The sequence below is a fragment of the Carcharodon carcharias genome, chromosome 12, assembly GCF_017639515.1.
Source record: "Carcharodon carcharias isolate sCarCar2 chromosome 12, sCarCar2.pri, whole genome shotgun sequence".
Classification (NCBI taxonomy): Eukaryota; Metazoa; Chordata; class Chondrichthyes; order Lamniformes; family Lamnidae; genus Carcharodon; species Carcharodon carcharias.
This window is the reverse complement of record NC_054478.1, coordinates 51,008,770-51,034,208: the sequence shown is the minus strand read 5'-3', so window position 1 is coordinate 51,034,208 and position 25,439 is coordinate 51,008,770. Positions and strand designations below refer to the sequence as shown.

At 44.5% G+C, this 25,439-nt stretch overlaps 1 protein-coding gene across 7 annotated transcripts in view; it reads left to right on the top strand.

Annotated features, from left to right (window-relative positions):
- The window catches only part of LOC121285020 (solute carrier family 35 member F5-like), a 147,510-nt gene that overhangs the window by 68,812 nt on the left and 53,259 nt on the right, over positions 1-25,439 (top strand). The gene's annotated exons all lie outside the window — the stretch shown is intronic.

Sequence of the window (25,439 nt, the reverse complement as noted above, 5' to 3'; positions counted from 1 at the left end):
TAACACTATTTCGTAAATCTTAATTTGTTAAACCCTAAGATCTTAACAGACCACTTTCTGTTATGTTTTTAATTCCACCTAACAGTTCCACTAAGAGTATAGAAAGTTCTATATTTTCTGGGATCTTGATTTTTTTTCACTTCTCCAGGGCCCAAACCAATATCAATTTTTATCCTTTTATGGGGCGTAGGCGTTGCTGGCTAGGCCAGCATTTAACATAGACTTAGAAATGTGGAAACTAGGAGCAGGAGTAGGCCATTTGGCCCTTCGAGCCTGCTCCACCATTCAATATGATCAAGGCTGATCCTCTATCTCAATGCCATATCCCCCCTTTCTCTCCATACTCCTTGATGCCTCTAATATCCAAAACTTTATTAATTTCTTTCTTGAATATACTCAGTGACCCAGCCTCCACAGCCTTCTCTGGTAGAGAATTCCAGAGATTGACCACCCTCTTTGTGAAGAAATCTTTCCTCATCTAAGTCCTAAATGGTCTGCCCCATATCCTGAGACTGTGGCCCCCTACTCCCAAACCAGGGAAAACACCCTCCCTGCATCCAGTCTCTCTAGCCCTGTTAAAATTTTATACATTTCAATCAGGTTCCCTCTCATTCTTCTAAACTCTATAGACCCGGCCGAACCAATCTCTCCTCATAAGACAGTCCTGCCATCCTCAGTATCAGCCTAGTGAACCGTTGCTGCACTCCATCTATGGCAAGTATATCCTTTCTTCGGTAGGGAGACCAAAACTACACACAATACTCCAGGTGTTGTCTCACCAAGGCCCAGTATAACTGCAGTAAGACATCCCTACTTCTGAACTCAAATCCTCTTGCAATGAAGGCCCACATACCACTTGCCTTCCTAATTGCTTGCTGCACCTGCCTATTTACTTTCATCGACTGATGTACAAGGACACCCAGATCCCTTTGTACGTCCACATTTCCCAATATATCACCATTTAAATAATACTCTGCCTTTCTGTTTTTCACACCAAAGCATATAACTTCATATTTATCCGCATTATACTGCATCTGCCATGTGTTTGCCCACACACACGACTTGTCTAAACCCTCCAATTTATTACCCACCCCTAATTGTCCTTGAGAAGTTGGTGGTTATAGTATAAGGGTCTGGAACATATAGCGTTAATGTGGGACTGAGTACAGTACTGCCCACGCAATGATGTAAAAGAACACATGACCCACGCCCAGGGTCAGTTGAGTGCAGTGCCAGGTGTACCAGCAAGCATGGATACAGCTCCTAGCTTGTATCCTTTACTATATCATTGTAAACAGTTCTAATAGTTAATATAGACTTACAGTTGGCCTACTTCAGACGATGAAGATTTCATTAAAACCTACGGAGATGTAACCAACACTCCACAACATGGTGGCAGCTCATGAAAAAAGCCCAAATCTAAGCTAAAGTGCAGAGACAAACCTGAAATACTGTAAGACTGAGGAAAAATTCTGAACTGAAAAGAAGCTCCAGAAGCAGAGGCACAGAGGAAAAATTGTCGGGAAAAAGCTCATAAGAAAGGCTTGGAACCTGAAGGCAAAAATTTAAAATTCCTTACTGCAGTAAAAGACTTCATTGAATCTCCTTTGGAAGTCCAGAGTGCAGAATTGGCAGAACTTGGCAAGGGTAAGCTAAATCTTTTAAAATTCCAAGCTGCATCAAGTCCTGAGAAGCTTTTAAAGTAATTCAGAGTCTGAAGTGCAGTTTGAGAGAAACCTGTTGCTGAAACCCAATCCCTGAATCAGAGCCTGAGCTCGTCAGAAACGTGAAAATAAAAGAGAAAGTTTTAATTAAATATTTCAGGAACATTGCAACTGTTCAACTCCGTAAAAGGCAAGCAGAAGCTAGAATTCAACGGACTCGTGAGTCAAAAAAGTAAAACGCTGAACAAGGTAAGTCTGCAGGCAGCTGATCACAGCAACCATTGTTAAAACATTTTTTTTCAAGCTGAGCGCCATCGCCATTGTTGTGGAGCCCGCCAAAACCAGCAAACGCGGGAAATCCCTCCGTCTCCAAGTGAACAGCAATGCTATCTTGAAATTCAGGCAGCTCTTAAAGCAGAACATACACTTTCAAAATTTTGGACATGGGACAGAATTCCACACTTCCAAATCAATTCGGACTAATCCAAGGTCCAGATCAATCTCAACATTTGGGGCATGGAGGAAAAGATTCTTAAATAGAGCATCGCTTCAGGTTTAAATAAAAAGTCAGAAGTAGAGCAGGTGAACACGCTCCTTTACTTGGTAGGCTCGATTGTGGATGACATTATTGCAAAACAGGGAAATAATGAATCATTCACAAAATTCAATGAGTTACTAAAATCATTCGACATTTATTTTAATCTAAGAAGCAGTAAGACATTCAAAAGAACTAAATTCAGTAGCAGAGTCCAACAGCTATTAGAACTGTACAGGATGGCAGAAGGTTGCGAGTACAGAGATTTAACATCAGAACTCATCAGAGACAGAATAATGGTAGGAGTAGAGAATGACATGCATTCTGACCTCCTGAAAGTAATGGGCGATCTAACTCCGGAAAAGGCAATCAGATGGTTATACAGCCAGAACTCTATAAGCAGCAGAGGACCATCATAAGGGGACAGAATAAATCGTGGTGCTGAGGTTAACCCACAGTCCAGCTAGTTAAGCAACAAAGACACAGGGACACTCTAAGTCAGGGAAAGCAATACCCAAACCAGCCAGCAGATTGACCATGCTAAAGCCGTGGACCCCCAAATGCCAGATCAATGTCCTGCAAGTTCAGTGCAACAGGATTGGCCACTAGCAAACTTTGCAGAGCAAAAACTCTGAAACGGACAAAAAGCCCAAAGATTATGCACAAGGTCAAGACTGCAAGTCTGGAAGACACACAGCCATGCTTTTTGGATGAGGTCAAAGAATTTGGTTTCTCATTTTGGAATGCAGACATTTCAGTCAATGGCCATTTAACAAATTTTAAATTAGACACAGGAGCCAGCATAACAATTCTGTCGGACAAAGAACCATGGCTGATAACCCAGCAGCTGATGCTGTCCATGACGCCCCACATGGGCAGGACGTGTAAAGCTTCCAATGAAAGGCACCATGCACACAACACTGAGATGCAAGAATAAAACAATCCGTGAGACCCTTTTTATAATCCACAACCAGGACTGTTTATTACTAACCCGCAAAGCCTGTGTTGAACTTAACTTGTTACAGAAGATTTACGAGTTCAGTCAGCAAGCTCCTGGCTCCAAGTACAAATGTGAGTTCCCGAAACTCTTCACAGGACTAGGGTGACAGAAGAATGCATTTAAAATCACTCAGAGAGGATGTTAAACGCGTGTGCTTATTCACATCTCATAAGATCCCGCATCCAATCATGAAGCAGGTGCAACAGCAGCCGGGTGAGATCACAAACATGAGAGTCATCCCTCCATCCATACAACCAACTGCATTGTTTTTCAGGGTAGTCACAGCCCCAAAACCAAACTGGTCCATCCGTACCTGCGTCGACCTGACACAGCTTAACAAAGCTGTAGCTAGAGAAGTACATCCCATTTCTCCATTGGACAAAAGCCTGACTAAACTCCCAAAGAGCATGTTGTTCTTTTCAAAACTGGGCACAAATAGCAACTTTTGACAACTTCCTCTTGACGAAGAGTCCAGGCTGCTAACAACATTTATTACTCGCTTTGGCAGATTTCTGCTTTAACCACCTGCTGTTTGGAATCACATCGGTGCCAGAAATATTCCAACTTATGTTGTCAGTCATTTTCCAGGGCCTCCAAGGCATCATTTACCACATGGATGATGTATTAGTTCACGGTGCAATGGTAGATGAATATGACTGGAGACTCACACAGCAGTCTTGGAGAGCCTGCAGGAAGTAGGACTGACACTGAACGACAAACGTGAGCTTTCCAAAATATCAATTTGATTCCTGGGCCACATGGTCCGCAATAAAGGCATCACAATAGGCCCACAAAAAGCCAAGGCTATTAGCAAGTTCCCAACCCCACCCTCAATTCCAGACTGCCAGCAATTTTTGGGGATGGTGAAGCATCTGGCAAATTTCTTACCAAATTTGGCATAGATCATAGAACCCTTGAGGCATCTACTTAAGAAAGACCAAGCATGGTGCTGGAACTCACATCGAGAGCAAGCATTCACTCACATCAAGGCGATGCTGCTCTCCACTGACATTCCGCCGCAATAAACCCAGCCCTGCCCATCATCATAGCATTGGATGCTTTGTCCAGAGGTCTCAGAGTGGCCCTGACCCAGGGGCAACTGGGTGAAAGTTGCTGACTGGAATACTACCAGATGGCTGTCAGACACAGAGATAAGATATATCATCATAGAAAAGGAAGCTTTCGCAGTCACGTAGGCATGCAGTAGGTTCTAAGACTATATCATTGGCCTCAAGGTTACAATCGAAATGGACCATAAGCTACTAGCCTCCTTATTGAATAAGAAGGAGCTTGCAAAGATGCCTCCCAGAATCCAGATTCACTTATGAGACTGTATACATCCAAGTTAAAAACAAGACAAAGCAGATACACTTTCAAGGGCCACAGTGGGCCTCCCACCAAAACAGGATGTCAACCTCGTCAAGCAACTGGCAGCATACTCCCAATTGACAAGGAGACATCTGCAGGAACCACAAGTAAACTCTTAACAGACCCACCAGGAACAAATGTGCGATGAGTGTGCCCACATGCACAGATATTGTCATGGCCTCAGCAGAGACCAAATAAAGAGACCATGAAAACATGTTTTGAAAATGCCATTAGAGATGACATCCTGGTCTACGATGAGCAGCTGGTCAATCCGGTCTCCCTGCAGGCAGAGGTCCTTTAAAAAATACACTAGGACCACCTGAGCATCACCAAGCACAGAGCATTGACCCAATCCGCTGTCTGGTGGCCAGGCATTTCCAAGGCAGTTGCAGAGACCATTGCAAATTGCTGATTGTGTGCATTGCAAAGATCAAAGAGAGCCCTTCGTCCCCATACAATTCAGTACTAGGCCATGAGGGAGGCTGGGTGTAGATTTGCTTGTCTTCAACAGCAAACTTTTCCTTATAGTGGTGGGATACTTCTCCAGGTGGGTTGAGGTGAAGCAGCTATATACAACTACCACAGAGGCAGTAATTTAAGCTACGGCAGCCCAGACAAGATAGTATCTGATCATGGTCCACAATTTTTAAATGAATACTTTGCACTCTTCACCACATCTGCCTTCCACCAATACACTAGCTCCCTGAGATAGTCTCTGTCAAATGAGGAGTCTGAAAGAGGGGTCTGTACAGTAAAAAGCCTCCTGAAAAAGAATGATGACTTTCCCCCAGCACTGCTCAGATTCAGCCCACCCTTTAAAATGCAGCCTGTCCCCATTTGAACTCTTGATGGGCTTAAACTCTGCACACAACTTTCAATCCTGCTGAAAATACTCAGACCAGAGTTGGTAACCAGGGCATCCAAGCAAGAGAGCAGCCATACAGGCAGAAGTAAGCTTCTGCCTACCAGAGACTTGTCACAATTACAGAAGGGTGACAAGATCTGGATTAAAGACCTGGAGAGAGAAGGTGCCGTCATTAGAAAAGATGAGAATGAGCCTTGCTCCTACCTGGTTGGCACAGCATAGGGCACAGTCAGGAGAAAGAGGAGTCTCTCCCCCACTGCCCCCAGCCAAATCATGGATTACCCACCCCACCATGCTGTGGAGAGATATCAAGGAAGATACCCAGATGCTAGAGCAACCTCCAAACCAAATGGAAGAAACGACAGTGATAGAGCCTACCACTCCTTCGACAGTAGCGCGAACGAGATATGGAAGGGTTATAAGGCCTCCGGACCACCTGAATCTTTGAATTGAAGGACTTGAAATGGGTGATGGGGCAGTGATAATGTAATAATGACAATGTAAATGTATGACAGTAATAACAATGTAAGACATGAGGTAAATTATAATCACTTAAAATATGTTGGATAAAGACTTGGGAATGTAGTAATAGGGTCTAGCACGTATAGGGTTACTTTTTATTCATTTATGCAATGTGGGTTTCATTGGCTGGACCAGCATTTATTGCCCATCCCTATTTGCCCTTGGGAAGGTAGTGGTGAGCTGCCTTCTTAAACTGCTGCAGTCCATGTGGTGCAGGTACATCCACAGTTAGGGAGGGAGTTCCAGAATTTTGACCCAGCAACTGTGAAGGAATGGCAACATATTTCCACATCAGGATAGTGAGTGGCTTGGAGGGGAACTTCCAGGCATTGCTGTTCCCATGTATCTGCTGCACTTGTCCTTCCAGATGGTGGTGGTCATGGGATTGGAAGGTGCTTTCTAAGTGGATTTTGTAAGTTCCTGCAGTGCATCTTGTAGATGGTACACACTGCTGCCACTGTGGGTCAGTGGTGGAGGGAGTGAATGTTTGTAGAATGGGTGCCAATCAAGCCGGCTGCTTTGTCCTGGATGGTGTCAAGCTTTTTGAGTGTTGTTGGAGCTGCACTCATCTAGGCAAGTGGGGAGAGTATTCCATCACACTCCTGACTTGGGCCTTGTAAATGGCGAACAGGCTTTGGGGAGTCAGGAGGTGAGTTACTCGCCACAGGATTTCTAGCCTCTTACCTGCTGTTGTAGCCACAGTATTTATATAGCTAGTCCATTTCAGTTTCTGGTCAATGGTAACTCCCAGGATGTTGATAGTGGGGGATTCAGAGATGGTAATGCCATTGAATGTCAGGGAGTGATAGTTAGTTTCTCTCTTGTTGGAGAAGATCATTGCCTGGCATTTGTGTGGTGCGAAGGTTACTTACCGCTTGTCAGCCCGAGCCTGGGTATTGTCCAGGTCTTGCTGCATTTGGAGAAGGATGCCTTCAGTCTCTGAGGAGTTGTGAATAGTGCTGAACAGTGTACAATCAATAGCGAACACCCCCACTTCTGACCTTATGATGGAAGGGCGTTCATTGATGAAGCAGCTGAAGATGGTTGGGCTGAGGACACTACCCTGAGGAACTCCTTTTAATGATGTCCTGGATCTGAGATGATTGATCTCCCACAACCATCTTCCTTTGTGCTCAGTATGACCCAACCAGAAGAGAGTTTTCCCCCTGTTTCCTATTGACTCCAGTTTTGTTAGGGTTCCTTGATGCCACACTTGGTCAACTGCTGCCTTGATGTCAAGGGCAGTCACTCTCACCTCACCTCAGAGGGTTCAGCTCTTTTCTCCATGTTTGGACCAAGGCTATAATGAGGCCAGGAGCTGAGCGGCCCTGGTAGATACCAAACTAGGTGTCAGTGAGCAAGTTATTGCTAACCAAGTGCTCTCAGCTCCTGATCGCACTGATTCCCCTTTTACTGATGATGGAGAGAAGACTGATGAGGTGTAATTGGCCAGGTTGGATTTGTCCTGCTTTTTATGAACAGGACATACCTGGGAAATTCTCCACATAGTCGGGTAGATGCCAGTGTTGGAGCTTTACCGAAACAGCTTGGCTAGTGGCGTGGCAAGTTCTGGAGCGCAAGTCTTCAATACTATTATCGGGATGTTGTCAGGATCCATAGCCTTGTCAATATTTAGTACCTTCAGCCATTTCTTGATATCATGTGTAGTGAATCAAATTGGCTGAAGGCTGTCATATGTGATGCTGGGGACCTCCGGAGGAGGCCAAGATGGATCATCCACTCAGTACTTCTGGCTGAAGCTTTTTGCAAATGCTTCAGCCATGCCCTTCAGCTGGGCACCCCCATCTTTAAGGATGGGGATATTTGTGGACCCAACTCCTCCAGCAAGTTGTTTAATTGTCCACCACCATTCCTGACTGGATGTAGCAGGATAGGTCTGATCCCTTGGTTGTGGGATCGTTTAGCTCTGTCTATTGCACCCTGCTTCCACTGTTTGACATGCAACTAGCCCTGTGTTGTAGCTTCATCAGGCTGACACCTTTTTTAGGTATTCCTGGTGCGGCTCCTGGTATGCCTTCCTACATGCTTCATTGATCCAGGGTTGACTGCCTGGCTTGATGGTAATGGTAAAGTAGGGTATATGCCGGGACATGCGATTATGGATTGTAGTTGAATACAATGCAGTTGCTGATGGCCCATAGCGCCTCGTGGATGCCTAGTTTTGAGTTGCTAGACCTGTTCAAAATCTATCCCATTTAGCATGATGGTAGTGCCGCACAACATGATGGAGGGTATCCTCAATGTGACAATAGACTTCGTCTCCGCAATGACGGACTGTTCGTTCATCAGTCCTACAAGTACTGTCATGGCCAGGTGCAAACGCGAGGTAGATTGGTGAACACAAGGTCAAGTATGTTTTTCCCTCTCGTTGGTTCCCTCACCACCTGCCGCAGACCCGCTCTAGCTCTCTGTCCTTTAGGACTCAGCCAGCTCAGTCAGTAGTGGTTCCACAGCTCTCAGCAATTAACTTTGATTCTCCTCAGTGTTCCATCTATTCTCCAAGGTATGAGATTCCTTGGGGTCCTTCCTCCCAACTATGGACGCCTCAGATAAAGTACCGGCATCACTGATTTCTTGTTCAGTAACTCAAGCCGGACAACATCCTTGTTCCTGATCTTTCTCTTTTTCTCTCTCTCTTTTTTTCTCTCTCTCTCTCTTACTCTCTCCCACATGCTCTCCCCTCCCTGCGCTCTCTCTCCCGGTCTCACTCCCCACCGCTCTCCCCCAGCCCCGACTCTTTGCGCCCCCCCGACGCTTTCTTCCCCCCGACGCTTTCTCCCCCCCCGACTCTTTCTCTCCTCCCCCCTGACTCTTTCTCCCCCCCCGACTCTTTCTCCCCCCCCCGATTCTTTCTCCCCCCCGACTCCTTCTCCCCCGCCCCGACTCTTTCTCCCCCGCCCCGACTCTTTCTCCCCCGCCCCGACTCTTTCTCCCCCGCCCCGACTCTTTCTCCCCCCCGACTCTTTCTCCCCCCCGACTCTTTCACCCCCCTGACTCTTTCACACCCCCCCCCGAATCTTTCACCCCCCCCCGAATCTTTCACCCCCCCCCGAATCTTTCACCCCCCCCCGACTCTTTCACCCCCCCCGACTCTTTCACCCCCCCCGACTCTTTCACCCCCCCCGACTCTTTCACCCCCCCCCGACTCTTTCACCCCCCCCCCCGACTCTTTCACCCCCCCCGACTCTTTCACCCCCCCCCCGACTCTTTCACCCCCCCCCCGACTCTTTCACCCCCCCCGACTCTTTCTCTCCTCCCCCCGACTCTTTCTCTCCTCCCCCCCGACTCTTTCTCTCCTCCCCCCCGACTCTTTCACCCCCCCCGACTCTTTCACCCCCCCCCGACTCTTTCACCCCCCCCGACTCTTTCACCCCCCCCGACTCTTTCACCCCCCCCGACTCTTTCACCCCCCCGACTCTTTCACCCCCCCCGACTCTTTCACCCCCCCCGACTCTTTCACCCCCCCCGACTCTTTCTCCCCCCCGACTCTTTCTCCCCCCCGACTCTTTCTCCCCCCCGACTCTTTCACCCCCCCCGACTCTTTCACCCCCCCCCGACTCTTTCTCCCCCCCCCGACTCTTTCTCCCCCCCCGACTCTTTCTCCCCCCCCCGACTCTTTCTCTTCTCCCCCCCCCCGACTCTTTCTCTCCCCCCCCCGACTCTTTCTCCCCCCCCCGACTCTTTCTCCCCCCCCCGACTCTTTCTCCCCCCCCCGACTCTTTCTCCCCCCCCCGACTCTTTCTCCCCCCCCCCGACTCTTTCTCCCCCCCCCGACTCTTTCTCCCCCCCCCCGACTCTTTCTCCCCCCCCCGACTCTTTCTCCCCCCCCCGACTCTTTCTCCCCCCCCGACTCTTTCTCCCCCCCCCGACTCTTTCTCCCCCCCCCGACTCTTTCTCCCCCCCCGACTCTTTCTCCCCCCCCCGACTCTTTCTCTCCCCCCCCCGACTCTTTCTCCCCCCACCGACTCTTTCCCCCCCCCCCGACTCTTTCTCCCCCCCCCGACTCTTTCTCCCCCCCGACTCTTTCACCCTCCCCGACTCTTTCACCCTCCCCGACTCTTTCACCCTCCCCGACTCTTTCACCCTCCCCGACTCTTTCACCCTCCCCGACTCTTTCACCCTCCCCGACTCTTTCACTCCCCCTGACTCTTTCACTCCCCCCGACTCTTTCACCCCCCCCGACTCTTTCACCCCCCCCGACTCTTTCACCCCCCCCGACTCTTTCTCCCCCCCCCGACTCTTTCTCTCCCCCCCGACTCTTTCTCTCCCCCCCGACTCTTTCTCTCCCCCCCGACTCTTTCTCTCCCCCCCCCCGACTCTTTCTCTCCCCCCCCCCCGACTCTTTCTCTCCCCCCCCCGACTCTTTCTCTCCCCCCCCCGACTCTTTCTCTCCCCCCCCCCGACTCTTTCTCTCCACCCCCCGACTCTTTCTCTCCACCCCCCTGACTCTTTCTCTCCCCCCCGACTCTTTCTCTCCCCCCCCCGACTCTTTCTCTCCCCCCCCCGACTCTTTCTCCCCACCCCGACTCTTTCTCCCCCCCCCACCGACTCTATTTACAGATGTTGTCATTTCTGTTTTATCTGACAATTTGCCCATTTTGTTATGAATGCCTCATGCATTCAGATAGTCTTCCATTCTATCCTTTTGCTTTTTTGCAACCTCCTAGCCTTATTGCTGAGGTACTCATGAGTTTGTATGCTCTGTCCCTTCCTGCCATGCCCTGATTCCATGCACTTGATCCCTCGACGACTGTCTTTAGTTTAAAGCCCCCTCCACTGCCCTCGTTATATTACTCAGCAGAATACTCGTCCCAGAACAGTTCAGGTGAAGACCATCCCAAAAATACAATTCCCACTTTTTCAGTACTGGTGCAAGTGCTCCATGAATCAAAACCCATTTCTTTCGTACCTATCTCTTTGAGCCACATTCAATTCTAATCTTATTTACCTCAAGCCAATGTGCTCATGGCTCAGGTAGTAATCCAGAAACTGTCCCACCTGCCGTTTTATTTTTGCACCCTTCTAACTCTGACCCTGCAAGTACACAAGAACCATCCTTTGAATGCTAATTACTTTAAGCTTTTTTTTTAATCATCCGCACACAGTCAGTTTTTGTTTTCTAATTTATCCTACATTTAACACTTCAATCCCCAACCTGAAACTTGTAGTCCTAAAATATATGGAATTAGACATTTTCATAACAGTGTTCACCATCATTGTTCCGCTGAAACTGACAGCAATGTCTGAAGTCCACGCATGTGCAGAATAATACAGAAATCCAGATGTTGCTGTCAATGAATCTATTATTTTCTAGAAGATGTACTATATCATCACCCTTCAGACTGCAGTCAATGGGAAGTCAATTTGAGAAATTCTACTTTCACGGTTTCGATCTGTTAAGGAGGGGTAGAATGGCTCTCCTCTTTTCTGACTCATTGCTTGACCACATCAGGGTTTTTTTTTAGAAGGATATGTTTGGTAATGAGTGTTTAATTGTTTAGGTGCTATGACTGTAAAAGGCACAGACAGTTTTCCTTGTAGGTTTTTAAAAAGAAAGAGACTAATTATTGTATTCAACCCAGTCTAATAAAAATAATAAAAAACGGTCTGACTTCCACGGACACATACACTCCAGTTCTTTCTCTCTCTCTCTCTCTCTCACATGCACACATTCACTCACACGTTTCAGGCTAAGTTCGATGGTCCCTCTAGATCAAGATAATTTAAATATGTTCATTTTACAATTTATATCTGTTCCTATGGAGTCAGGAGCTATTGGGTTGGTTCTCAAAAACCTTGCCTTTGGTGTGTGGAAGGTCAACAGCCATCAGGGCTCAAGGTTATGCATTAGATGGAGAGGGAATGTCCCATTCAGGGATCCTGCCTCTTCTTCATCTCTTCTGTTCCTGTTCTGTGACCTGCAGAAAAGCAATTTCTTAAATACCAAAGAGGTGTCAAGTTGGCTGGCCACATGATCATCTCCAATTGACCAGTATCCAAACATGGTCATAGCTGGTGGATTCAAGATCCATGATTTACATGATTAGATAATGGCTAGATAAATTCCTTTCTCAGCCAGAGTTCATTGCCGGAGGTGATTACACCTAATGCTTGGTCCTCACCCAATTGAGTACCCATGCCTTGTGAAAGGGTTAGGAGATGGCTCATTCGCAGTCTTTCAGAGTGATCATATATGATAGGGTTTTCTGGACAGGTTAACTCCAGTTTAATGGCTTTGAAATCTGTAAGGTAAAGTCGTGCAAATGTTCAGCCATCTTAGAAACTGATGTTTCACGTAACTGGAATATTGTTTCAGTCTTTTAAAACTCAGTGGTTGTCAGCCAATAAATACATAGTCATTTTTGATATAAAGCATGGCTTTGTAATATTCATGCCATTCATCTCACTGTAAGAATCCTGGAAAATTGCATTTTGTTGAATGAGGTGTAACTGTGTTTTTAATGGCATACTATTACATAATTATTATTTAACAACGTTACTGCTTTTCTATTTATGGAATGTAAAATATCTGCATAATACAGAAGTTCTATATATCTTTAAAAAAATCAGTTTGTTTATCTTTGTTTTAGCTTCTGTCTTAATCCAATCATAATTTATATTTTAATCCGATCATAGTCATTTACTTTATTATCTGAAAACTTGAATTACAAGTAAAGGATATTAAATGCTTTTAACTTCTGGTTTGCTGTGCTTCAACATGATTGGCTGCTCAACTGCCTGCTGACATCACTGCTGCTGCATGCCAAGAGATCCCCATGCCTTGACACCAGATTTAAACTGCCACCAGGAAAGGGGAAAACTATGCCACAGAGATTGTCAGATCTTAAATGATCAGCTTTCTTTAAAGTTGGCGGCAAGTACCATTGCTTTGCTGCTGGCTGCAAAATTCAGGCCAATATTTACTACATTACTGGATCTAATGAGTTTAGATTAAAAAGTATGACTGAAGTTATAGTTCCTTCATGGTAGAAGCTTGCACAATGCCTTGTAAATGTTGATGCTAAACAAGCATGGCATCAGTTAGAGTACAAACTTCACTTAGTAATTAATAAAAAAAGATTTCAGAAGAAACTGAGGCCAGTTGTTGTAAGAGATTTTATCTTTTTTAATGCTAGATATTTTCTCAGGTTCAGTATCAGTGGCCACTTACATAAACTGAACTATTGTCACTTATAATCCACAGCACAGCTTTTTGGCCAAGTTTCTATGTTAATAATCATGAGACTCAGGAATTGTAACAGTGGACTCTTGTGCTTTTTACTCGCTTTTTGGAGCACATCATTTTCTGCCATGTGGTATTCTGTTCCTCATAAAACGGGTTGAATACACATTCAGACAAGACTGCCACTCTGACTTTGAACTGAAAAGTGGTTTTATTTACATTGTACAATGAAATTAACAATAAAATGCAAGTTATTCTGCTCCACAGTAGATCAAAGAATACTCCTTTTCTGTCACAACATAGACAGACGTTTATATGCACGACTTCAGTCTGGCCTAGCATCCTTACTGCCCTGAGACAAAGCCTGAAAGATAGAGCTGTTGGACTACTTGCTCCAAAACTGAAACACTGGCTGTAGATCTTGGTAGGAGATCGAGGCCCACTGAACTGTCCATCAAAGAGGATCACCCAATTATTGATCCTATCACTGTTTCAAGTGTCTCAGCCACAGGAACAGGAGTAGACCATTCAGCTGCTCGAGTCTGTCCTGCCATTCAGTGAGATCATAGCTGACCTGCATCTTAACTCATTCTGCCTGCCTTAGCTCTGTATCCATTGGCTAGCAAAAATATATTGATCTCAGATTTGAAATTATTAATTGAGCTGGCATTTACTGCTTTTTTTGGGACAATGTTCCACACTCCTACCATCCTTTGCATGAAGAAGTATTTCCTAATTTCTGAATGGCCTGGCTCTGATTTTAAGGTTATGTCCCTTGTTCTAAATTCTCCCATCAACAGAAAAAGTTTCTAGCCTATAAATTACTTTCAAAATCCTGAAAGCCTCAATCAAATTATTCCTTAATCTATATTCCAGGGAATAAACATCTGGTATGTAATCTCTCCATATTATCTAATACTTGGAGCCCTGATCATATTTTAATGAATCTGCACTACACTCCTTCCAAGGCTAAAATATCCTATCTAAAGTGTGATACCTACAATGGTACGCACAACTCCCGATATGATCTAATCAAGGCTTTATGTAGCTATAACAAAGCTTCCTTCCCTTTATACTGTATACGCTAGCACTCTAGTTATATTCCATTAGCCTTTTTGATTTTTTTTTTGTATCCAACCACTGCATTTTAGAAATCTGTGTACATGAACCTCTACTGTTCCTAGCTTTTCATGATTTATGAAGTACTTTGCGTTATCCTTTTTTGGTCTAAGATGGATCACCTCTCACATATCTGTGTTGAAATGCTTCAGCCACAGTTTCACCCACTCTATTCTATCAGTGTCTCGTTTCATTTCATGCTACCATCCACATGGCTGAGAAAGCTAGAATACAGCACATTCACAGTCTCAGAATAAGGGATCAGCCATTTAGGACTTAAATAAGGAAATATTTCTTCACTCAGAGGGTTGTGAATCTTTGAAATTCTCTACCCAAAAGTGTTGTGTATGTTCAGTCATTGAACATATTCAAGGCAGAAGTTGATCATTCTTTGGCTACTAAGAAACCTAAGGGATATGAGGATATTGCAGGAGGATGCAGTTGAGGCCTATTCCTCCCATTTCTTCTTCTCTTATGCTCTTCTGCTACTTGCTATGCCACAACTTTTGTGTCACTGACAAATTTGGACATATAGCTCTCTGCTGTGTTAGCTAAATCATTAATAAGTATAGTCAATAGTTGATGTCCCATCACTGATCCTTGAGGGATACCACTAATCACATCCTTCCAATTCTAGTATATACTTATTACCCCTCCTCTCTGTCTTCTATCACCTAATCAATCTCCTAGCCATGCAAATAATTTGTCTTCAATTCCATGAGCATTGATCTTAGTTAACAGTCTCTAAATGCGTTGTGCAGGTCCAAATAAAATACATTCATAAGCATTCCCCTATTTACTATTCACGTTACTTCCTCAAAAAATACAATTTGCTTTGTTAGATGTGACCTACCCTTTATAAATCTATGTTGGCTCACTCTAATCAGCAGAAATTTCTCCAAGTGCTCACTCACCCTGTCCTTAATTATTGCTTCCCCACAACAATTGTTAGACGGACGAACAGGTCATAACTCCCTAGACTCTGCCTCTTTCTTTCCTAATAGCTGCCAATCAAACTCACAACTGCTAAGCAGGACTTAATTCTTTGATCTGTGTGAAAGTGACTTGGGAGCAAGACTGCAGACATGCTTACTAATAGAAATATAACTTCAAAGGAGTTTGGATCATACTGAAAAAAGAGATGACTGACCCTAAAATAATTACCAAAGATGAACATTCATATTTATTTTTTTTTGAATAGCCAATCTTTGACCATAGTCAACATATTTGTGATTGATGTGAAGGCAATTTGTCAGGTCCGAGCTGATGGCTATTCTGGTGACAAGTACTTGTCTAACTTTGAGTGCTTTTAGTAATACAAAATACAAACTAAAAATTCAATGCAGCCAAAAGGTATATTTTTTAACACTACAGGAATTGTTTGTCCTGAAAGACATTTCTGAAGTAATAGTGAGCCAGAACTCCCCGATGGCTCAGCAGCTAAATTTGTCACACTGTGGTATTCAGCCACACAGATCATCAAACCCAATGATTGGTCTTTTGGTGAGTCAGCCTTAGCATTCCAGGCTAAAGAAGGAAATGCTAGCAGCACTGCTTTTTCACTACAGTAAATAATTACAATCCAACAACCCACATTAGAAGTGCACATGAGAGTTGGCTATCACATGTTCTTTCCCACTCATGTTACCTGTAGTGAAAAAGCACCTGGCATTCTGTATTTAACCTCACTGTTCAAGAATGGTTACTTGGATGAGGTAGTGGAAGGCTGCTGCTATTTGTGACTTGATATCCCATCATAAGTGTCTCTGCCATCCAGCTACATGAGTGACTTAATAAAGCTTTGATAATTAGATAGTACCCTTCATTTAAATGCAGGCATTATAGGGTTCAGATCACAGGATTGTTCAGCTAAGGTGGACTCAAGTTGCCCTTCCAGCCTACAGGTTGCTGCACCTCACTCCGACTAATTTATATTCTGTGTTTCAACCAGTGCACCCTCTACAAACCCCAGAATGCTTGTTATAGATTGGAATAAGTGACACACAGTGCTCTGAGCTACTTAATTTATTAAGTGGTACAGGGACATGTCCTTGGGGAATACTTCATGTGTTAAAATGCTGGCTACAAGGCATCTCTTCAAACTCTCTTTGTGTAACTAATCCACTTAATCCAAAGTTACATAATACCACTTACTTGATAATTCAATTTTCGCACTAATTTTCCACTTTACTGTGATAGTTAGATTGTTCAGATTAAATTATTGCATAGTTATATTTTTGTTCAAAAATTGGCTGAATTATGGAAGCAGACTAAATAACCTTTGGTTTACATAGTCCTCGAGCAGGAATTCCATGGAACTGTAGTGGAACAGGCATTGTACCCACCTGTGACTTTCAACACTGACCCCAATACATTTTCAAGGATTTCTGGTAATATTTTTATCAGCACCTGGAAGCCTACCAGAGCTGGGGAAGGGCAGGAGTATAACATTTCAAGCCTTGAGCACCTTCACCTCACTGAGAGCCTTCTAGGTCTGCTGAAGAAGTAAAGGAATTTTAAATTTGGTACATTGGCTATGTCCAGTCATCTGCCTGGTTTAAAATTGAATCCCCAAGCCTCCCTCCTGTACTCTTATGGCACTTTTAGATATTAGGAACTCATTGGTCTGCAGGCGTTCAACATTGCTATTTTGCTAATGTTAAAAAATACAGAATATATTGTTTTCCTACAACTGACATGTAATTTCAATGTGACTTCCCACTTTGGATATTGAACATGTCTGTAGTGTCACTTCCTGGTAGAGGGGAACAAATGGAAATGCTCTCCACCTGATTTCCTATGCTTGCCCATGGTTCTACTATCCAAAATCATGATGTGCTAGAATCTATTCATGCTTAAATGAATGAAGGGGAAAAAAAAAACTAACAGTTTAAAAAAAAATTCTAGTCCTAAACTTGGGGGAGGTCTGTGATTTCATTCGGCCCTACCACCTCTATGCTTTCAGTCCTCGAGACTTTCAGAATGGCTTCTTAATTGTGCCTAAGAGTTTAGAGTTTCAGAGCTCAGCTCCTTTGCAGTTTTGATTTTATATGTTGCCTGGTCTGCAGGTTAGTGAAATAAATATTGAGATGTTATAAATTTGAAGAGGACATAAAACCGATGAACGTAAGGAATGGATATATCAATCTACCCAGAAATAATGCTTAGGTTTTATTACTTGAAGTAGTTTGACATAAATTCCAACTTTAGTGAAGTGAAAATCAGTAGAATGAAGTGCTATTGGGCAGAATCGTTCCAGATTTGTACAAAGTGCGATAGCAGGCAAGAAAAAGGACTGCTCTACCCACCGGCCGCAATGGCAGCTTTTTATGCTATATTGTCCTACTCCCAGCACATGCCGTCACATTAATAATGCTTTCACGGGGAACACACTGGATCACCGGCGGGCTCAGATTTGCCCACCACACCGTAACCTCAGCGCTCTCTCACTCTGGACGCCATATTTAAAGTGCACCAGAGGACATGCCTACTTCATGCAGTAAGACCACACTGCTTCAGGAATCAGATGGCCTTGAAAGCAAAGAAGATGGCAGCCGCCAGATTTAGTGATGCCTCTCTTGGGTGCCTGCTGGATGCTATGGAAGGCCGCTGCAATTCCCCCTGCCCGCAGCTCCATCCAGGCCCTCACCTCCAGCTAAGAGACACCTCTTCCATTGAAGAGCTGGAAATAAGCAGCCAGGAAGACCTGTCACAGTGCTTATCCACACCATCCACCAGCGCAGAGACACACTTCAGTGGGCCTTCATCTAGAGCAGGGTCGGGTTCACACTCTGGTGAGCACCACACGGATGTGTGTCCGCAGCAGGAGGGGGCAGGTTCAGCTGACTGGCACTCAGAGGACTGCTGGGGAAGAGGCACCTATGAGATCCGAGTCAGGTGACAAGCCTTTAGATTCTGCCTTCCAACTCATCACGGAGAGTCAGCAGAAGGTGGGGGAAAATCAAGCAAAACTGTTGGAGGCCCTCAACAGAATGATGCGCAAGTTGGAGGACTGTGTCCATCTGCTCTCTGAAACAGTGCCCACATGTGCGTACATGGAGGTCTCCATGGAAAGGATGGCAGGTGCCATGGGAAACCTGGTCCAGTAGAACATGGAGATGCACACAGAGCTGCACTGTATTGTGGGAGCCATGGGTGGCAACACGAGAGGGAAGCAGGGCACCGCAACCTCCCTCCAGGTGCTCCTTCCCCTCTAGGATTCAGGCCGGGATCCTCAGACACCCAAAGTGAGGTGGCGCAGCAGCTAGACACTGCTGGGTCGTCCATTGAGGAATCTTTGAGGCCGTCCTCTCCGTCCGAGTCCCCTTTGCCTTTGACCCCCTCAACCTCATCCTCTTTCATCGCAGAGGGAGCAACTACCCCACAGTGTTAGGAAATAGAGATAGGTTAAGTAAGTTATATTTGTATTTGTGAACGTTAGGAATGGGTTTTAGCTTTAATGTTCAAGGTTGATTTGTATTTCTGTATCTGTATGTTAAGCAAGGTCAAATTGAGTTTTAGTTTCACTTTAAAAGGTGCCTGCATTTCTAATGAGGGTTTTACGACTTTAAGCTAAGTAAAGGCAAACAAGAGTTAAAAAAAGAAACCTGGTACATTGCCTAGCGACAGGGGTCCAGAGAGATAGGTCCCTCCCACAGCCACACACACAAGAAACTAGAAACAGCAGTTTGATTTGGAAACTGTTTGAGTTCAGTTGGTTTTGAAAGTAGCTGCCAGGAGAGATTAGAGTATAGGGGACAGATAGCCAGTCCAAAGCTAAAGAAAAGACCCTAAAAATCCAGGGGTGTTGAGCAGAAGAAAGTTCCAAGCAAACCTTCTAGTCAGAAGAAGGACAGGAACTTGGAAAAGGTCCTGTTAAGTGAGGTTAAGCATGAGGCGCAGAGAGAAAGGCTCCAAGCTTCAGATTTAAAGAGACAAAAGTTGCAAAAAGCAGATGTAAAGGTAGAACAACCTCCAAGAGGCCAAAAAGTCCAAAGAGACAACTGAAGGTCTGTAACTCTTTGTTATGGGCATGCGAAGCAGTGGTATACTTTTGACGGCTGAGACAGAGAGAGAGAGTTTGTGGAAGACAGCTTGAATGCATTTGGTGACTCGGGAGAAAAACATCGGAAGGAGAGTTCGAAACCCTGCAGGTGAACCCTTGCAGAAGGCGTCTGAGAGAAAGCACCTGTTTAGGAGAAGATTCCAAAGCGAGTTCTTGGAGAGTGGAGATTGGAAACCCTCAAATGAAAGACGGAGTTCAGTGAGACCAGTTGGCTCATGGTGGGTCAAGAGTCTTGGGGGAGTTGATGAGAGATCCATAGCATCTGGTTGAGGTGACATCTGTCACTTGGTTTCAGAGTGTGGTGTGCCTCACTGCAGAGTGCCTGCTGGTTTACATGGACCATGTACTTACTCTGAATAGTAGAGTATGAGATAGATTTTGTAACTTGTGTTATCCTTACAAATCTGTATATATCGGTAAAGGTACAGTTGTGGGTAAAGGAGTATTGTAATATAGTTCACCTTTTCTTGTTTAATAAATGTTTTATAAAGTTCATTAGCTGACTCTGGTGACTCTCCATGTATCTGAACAAACAAATAAAAGTTAGGATCTATCAAGCTGGGTTCCACCCTGGGATCAGGCTTGCCCAGTGGTAACCTCGGTTGGGAATCGTAACAATAGATGGACATCCAAAACAAGCCAAGGCCCTCAAGGCCTTGGCTTTCCGAAGGATATACGCTGAAGCCATCAGAGGCAACATGGCCAACCATTGCACAGGCTTTCTCCACCCCTCCTGCAGATGTCTGCTAGAAGAAGTGGTAGGCCTAGAAAAGTTAAAAATTTCTGATCATAGGTGGTTGCACGGGTGAACACATTTTGTCACTTTATAATCAGAAAATATATTCACTTTCACTGAATAATTTGTGATGGTGTCTTTCAGTTTCATTTACAGGCTTTGCGAGTCCTCCCCCTGCATCCCCCCTCCCACTAGCAGTTCAGCTGCATGCAGCTGGATCACGAATGATTCTGAACGGAGAAGTGTGCGTCAGGGCCTCTCGGAGCCTCATGCGAGCATTCTCTCACGCACGCGGAGCCTTCCTCTTTCTCACTTGTCTCATTGTTTCTAGCATTTTCAATGCCATCTGCAGGGGTTCTCTTTCAGGTGTCCACCTGAGCTGACCTGCGTCTCTGCCCACCCACTGATTGCCACTCCCATGCAGCATCTGTGCCTGTCCCAACATGACACAACACAACACTTTAGATTTGAGAAAAATGGTAGTTGTCAATTTTTTGCTCAGCTCCCCCATCCTTTCCCCTTCCCCCAGTCATTCATGTCCTTTTCCCCCATCACTGTTGACCACCCTGGCATCACTTTCTACCACCCCACCATCATCTACCAACCAGAACCGTTTTATTTCCAGGATGTCCAGGTGAACATGCACATTCCCTACCTGATAATCCTGCCCCCATCCACATTGACCTCCGGGACCACCTCCTTCCCACCCCCAGGTTCTATGTCTGCCTCCGAGTCCCCACCAACCACCCTCACTGTCCCTTCTACCGCTACTGTTGCACCCTTAGCCTCTTACCCTTTCGGCTCACTCTGCCCCCTCTCATGCTCGCCATTTCCTCTTAATATGTCCACTCTCAGTTCACTCCCCAGGAAGCAGTCATTGACTCCACAGACCTCTCCCTTACACATTCACTTGGGCATTCCCCCTTTACGCCCTCATCCACCTCCAAACTCCTTCCTTCTCCCCATCCTCCGAACTCCTTCCCTCCCCGTCCTCCGAATTCCTTCCTTCCCCATCCTCCGAACTCTTTCCTTCCCTCTCCTCCAAACTCCTTCCCTTACACCTTCCCCCCTTACACCTACCTCCCCAGTTGCCACATTCTCTTCCCACTGTACTCCCTTCTCCCCGTCCCACCCTTAACACCCCCAACACCTTCCTCTCCCAGTCAAACCTAGACCTTACTCTCCCACCCACCTCCGCCTCTGTCTCGTACTCATAGCTAGACCTTCCTCTGCTCCCTCCCCTCGTCGATTATCCATAACAGCACCACCCCCTGCCCCAATTGCCTCCCATTTTAGGATTCCTCCTGAATCTAAAAGGGCATCTGGGCCACCATCATTGCTGCTCTTATAGTTTGCTATGAAATGCATTTTTCTTTAAGCACTTCCCCTTAATTTGCTTTGGCTCTTTTTCTGCAACATGATTGAGGTTCAGAGCTGTGGTTTTGGACCACCCCTGTGCCCCACCTATTTGGTATGTTGCATATTAGCATGCTAGCATGTTGTTTATTTCAACAAAGTTCACTTTTATTTTGAAAGAAAACTTATACGTATCCAAGCAGTTATCAAGCCAGATAAATGATAGATTTGCCCTAATGGCACACAAATCACATCTATAAATTTATAATCAAATCAGACATGTATAAAACTGCAATTAATTTAATTAAACAGTTTGGATTTTGGAAGCCATAAAAATATTTTGCATACATCAGTTGGAAACGTGTAAGTTATCTAATCAAGTCTTATTTGAACAATGATGAGTGCATTTCATTAATCCTATTTTCTGTGAGAATTATTTCACCCCACACAACTGGAAAAAATATTTTTCCCCATAATTTCCATTTTGCCACAGATAAATGGCAATAAATTGAGTCTTGGACTTGTCTAGATAGTACTTTAAGTCTACGCATTTCCAAATTCATACAGTTGAATGAAATAAATTAACAATAATTAGTCAAATCTACAGCTTTATTCTTGGGCAGGGAGGACTAAAAGGTGAGGGTGAATTGAACCAACGTGGCAGAGTAGGAATAGGCAAGGGCAACGAGTTGGAGCAGACTGGAAAGAAGGTGGCAATGGGAGAAGAGAAAAGACAAATGGAAAGGAGGTGGACTCAGGCTGGGGGTTAGTGGGATTTAGGCATGCTATTGTCAGCACTAGAGGGGGGAAACCTGCTCAGTGGGAAAGTAAAAGGTCGAAAAGCTGTTTGTTTGGTTAGGGTAGGGGTTGGTGCATGCTGATATCTTGTTTAATTTATGGAAAGTTTGGCCAGACAATGAGCAGTGTATTTTCTGTAAACCAATTGAACTTGCTATTTTCTAACTACACTAGACTTCTGCAGTATCTTAAACATTTTAAAATGTTGTCTAACATTGTTCATGAAAGCATTCTTATTCCTGAGAGTAGGTTGCAACCCAGTCCAGAACTTGAGCACATCATCTTGTATCACTGAGTACATTGTCTGTCTTTTCGATCAGATGTTATACCAGGGTCCCAACTACCTGTTCAGGTATATGTAAAATATCCCATGGCACTGCTTGAAGCAGAGCAGGCCAAGATTTATCTCTCAGCCAACACAACAAAAACAAATCAATCTCCTTCCATGTTTCCCTGCCCAATTAATTGACTGTGAAATACTTAGGGACACCCTGAGATCATAAAAGGCACAATATAAATGCCAGTTCTTAATTTATATTTGAATTCACTAGTCCAGCATTTTAAATCCTTTTGGATACTCATTCCCAACAAAAGAAATGGAATCATCAGTGAGCAACACCCATTCCTGGCCTTATGACTGAAGATGGATCTTGAAGCAGCTAAGGACAGATAGGTCAAAGACGCTGGCCTGAGCAACTCCTGCAGTAATATCTTAGGGCTGCAGCAATTGGTTTCTAGTAACCTCAACCAAGTCCGATTACACTACTGGGCCTTTTCTCCTGTAAAAATAATTGCAGCTTTGCTTGGGCTTATTTGCAGTACTCAATCAAATACTGTTTTGTTGTCAAGAGCAATTATTCTGACCTCCCTATTTGTATTTAGCTCTTCTGTCTACGTCTGGATAAATGTTGTCAAAGGTTTGGAGCTAAGTACTTCTGAAAAAAACCCAAACTGAGAGTCAGTGACTAGGTTATCGGTGAATGCATATTACTTGATGGCCGTATTGATTACTTCTTCAGTTACTTTCCTGACAATTGGAAGGAGGCTGATAAGAGTGATAACTAGTTGATCTAGGTTTGTAAAAGCAAAAAACTGCGGATGCTGGAAATCCAAAACAAAAACAAAAATACCTGGAAAAACTCAGCAAGTCTGGCAGCATCTGCAGAGAGGAACACAGTTAACGTTTTGAGTCCGAATGACCCTTCAACTGCTGTTGAAGGGTCATTCGGACTCGAAACGTTAACTGTGTTCCTCTCTGCAGATGCTGCATGATCTAGATTTGTCCTGCATTTATGGATTGCACATATGTGGGCAATTTTCCATTGTTGGGTAGAAGCTGGTGTCAAAGCTGCACTGGAAAGGCTTGGCTAGATCAAGTGCACAGATCTTCAGTGCTACAGCTAGGATGTTGTCAGGGCCTGTAGCCCCACTGTATCTATTGTACCCACATTTCTTTACATCATTTGGAGTGAACCATATTGGCTGGGTAATGGCATCTATGATAGTGGAGACCTCCTTCAGAGTAGGCTGTAAAGCGTCATTCATTTGGCATTTTGGCTGAAGATGCTCAAAAACCCCTTCTACCTTGTTCCTTACACTGGAGCTGAAATCTCCTGTGTCTGAGGTCAGGGATTTTCATGGAAGCCTTTTCCTCCTGTTATTTTTCTGGTTGTCCACCACTTTTCAACGAGTTACAAAAGAGCCATATAGCATTGCTTTGATTTGTTGGGTTATGTAACTATTTAGTTCTATATGTAGCTATTTGCTTTTGGTATTTAGCTTGCAGGTAGCCTAGTGTTGTAGCCCCACTAGAGTGTTACCTCATTCTAATGTATGCATGGTACGACTTCTAGCACACCCTTTAATAGTCCCCATTAAACCAGGGCTTGATGATGATGTAAGGGGTACATTACAGATTGTGGTGGTTGCAATTTTTCTGTTCATGGCTCAAAGCCCTACAAACAGATGTACACATCCATGACTATAAGCCTTAAGAGTCCTGGGGAGAGTAAAATTAGAAATGAACCTCACCATTTACACGACCTTTTTTTTGGCATGCTAACTGGATTGAAAAATTAACATATATATTGCTATGAAATGGTTATGTTGGATAGAATAGGTAAGAAAGGAAGGGTGGAAACATCAGTGAATGTTGGAATGCATGCAGTCTCGGGAACTGAAAAAAAGATATTTAGGCAAAGTCGATGTAGTTACAGATCAAAAACCTAAAAGACATTTTTACATTAGCGGATTTGTACCAAAATCCCTCAACAGTCAGTGGAAAATGGACGATAAAATCTGTGGACAAAATTAGGGAAATTAGTAGGAATAACAAAATTATTGTTTTCAAAGATTTTAAGTTACTTATTTCTTAATTGGGATAGGGATGGAATGAATGGAAGAAAGAGAACTATATTCCTAAAAGTATTCCTTCCTCAAGCAGTATGTTTGCGTAGGAACATAGAACCAAATCAAGCAGTACCATTGGGTGGAGGGTTTAGATGTCCATCACAGTACTTGTGATCAGCCAGGCTCAATCAGGCATCACTGTGTTCTGCCAAGGCCTCTTCAGGATCAACCACCACCAACCCCCCTCCCCTCCCCCCGCCAAACTTTTACTCCTTAAACCTCAGCCTCACTTGACTCTTTCTAACAGAAAGTTTGAGAAGCTGATAGACCTCGTCCTCACTAAGATAAGATATATGTTCAGCTGCCTGTGCCCCTTGTCCTTGCTCACTGAGCCAAACTATTCCCTTGACTTTTTCCTGCCGCAGCCCTGAAATTTCTCTCCCATTTCCTCTCATGCAGTCCCCCACTTCCTCCTTACTAAATCCCATTCCCATTAACTTGCTAGCCAGAAGGTTTTTGTTTTTGGTCCCCATGTAAATGGTTCCCTCTCCTCAGACAGTGTCCCTCCCCCTTTCAAAGTTGCATCCTTTTGAAAGTGTAATAATACTGTCATGGTGCACTTCAAGGCTGCCATCATTCTATTTGAAAACCTAATTCACAAGAACAATGTTTTTTCAATGTGCAATGACTACCAGTGTTTCCAAATTTTGCTTACTGAAATTTTGTCAAATTATTTTATATACTAATCTACTTATCGTCATGGAATTCAAACAATAACACAATTCCTGTTTATTTCTGCACTACCTACAGCATTTGATATTGTAATACAACCCATTTAATGTCCTAATTTTTCAAGGT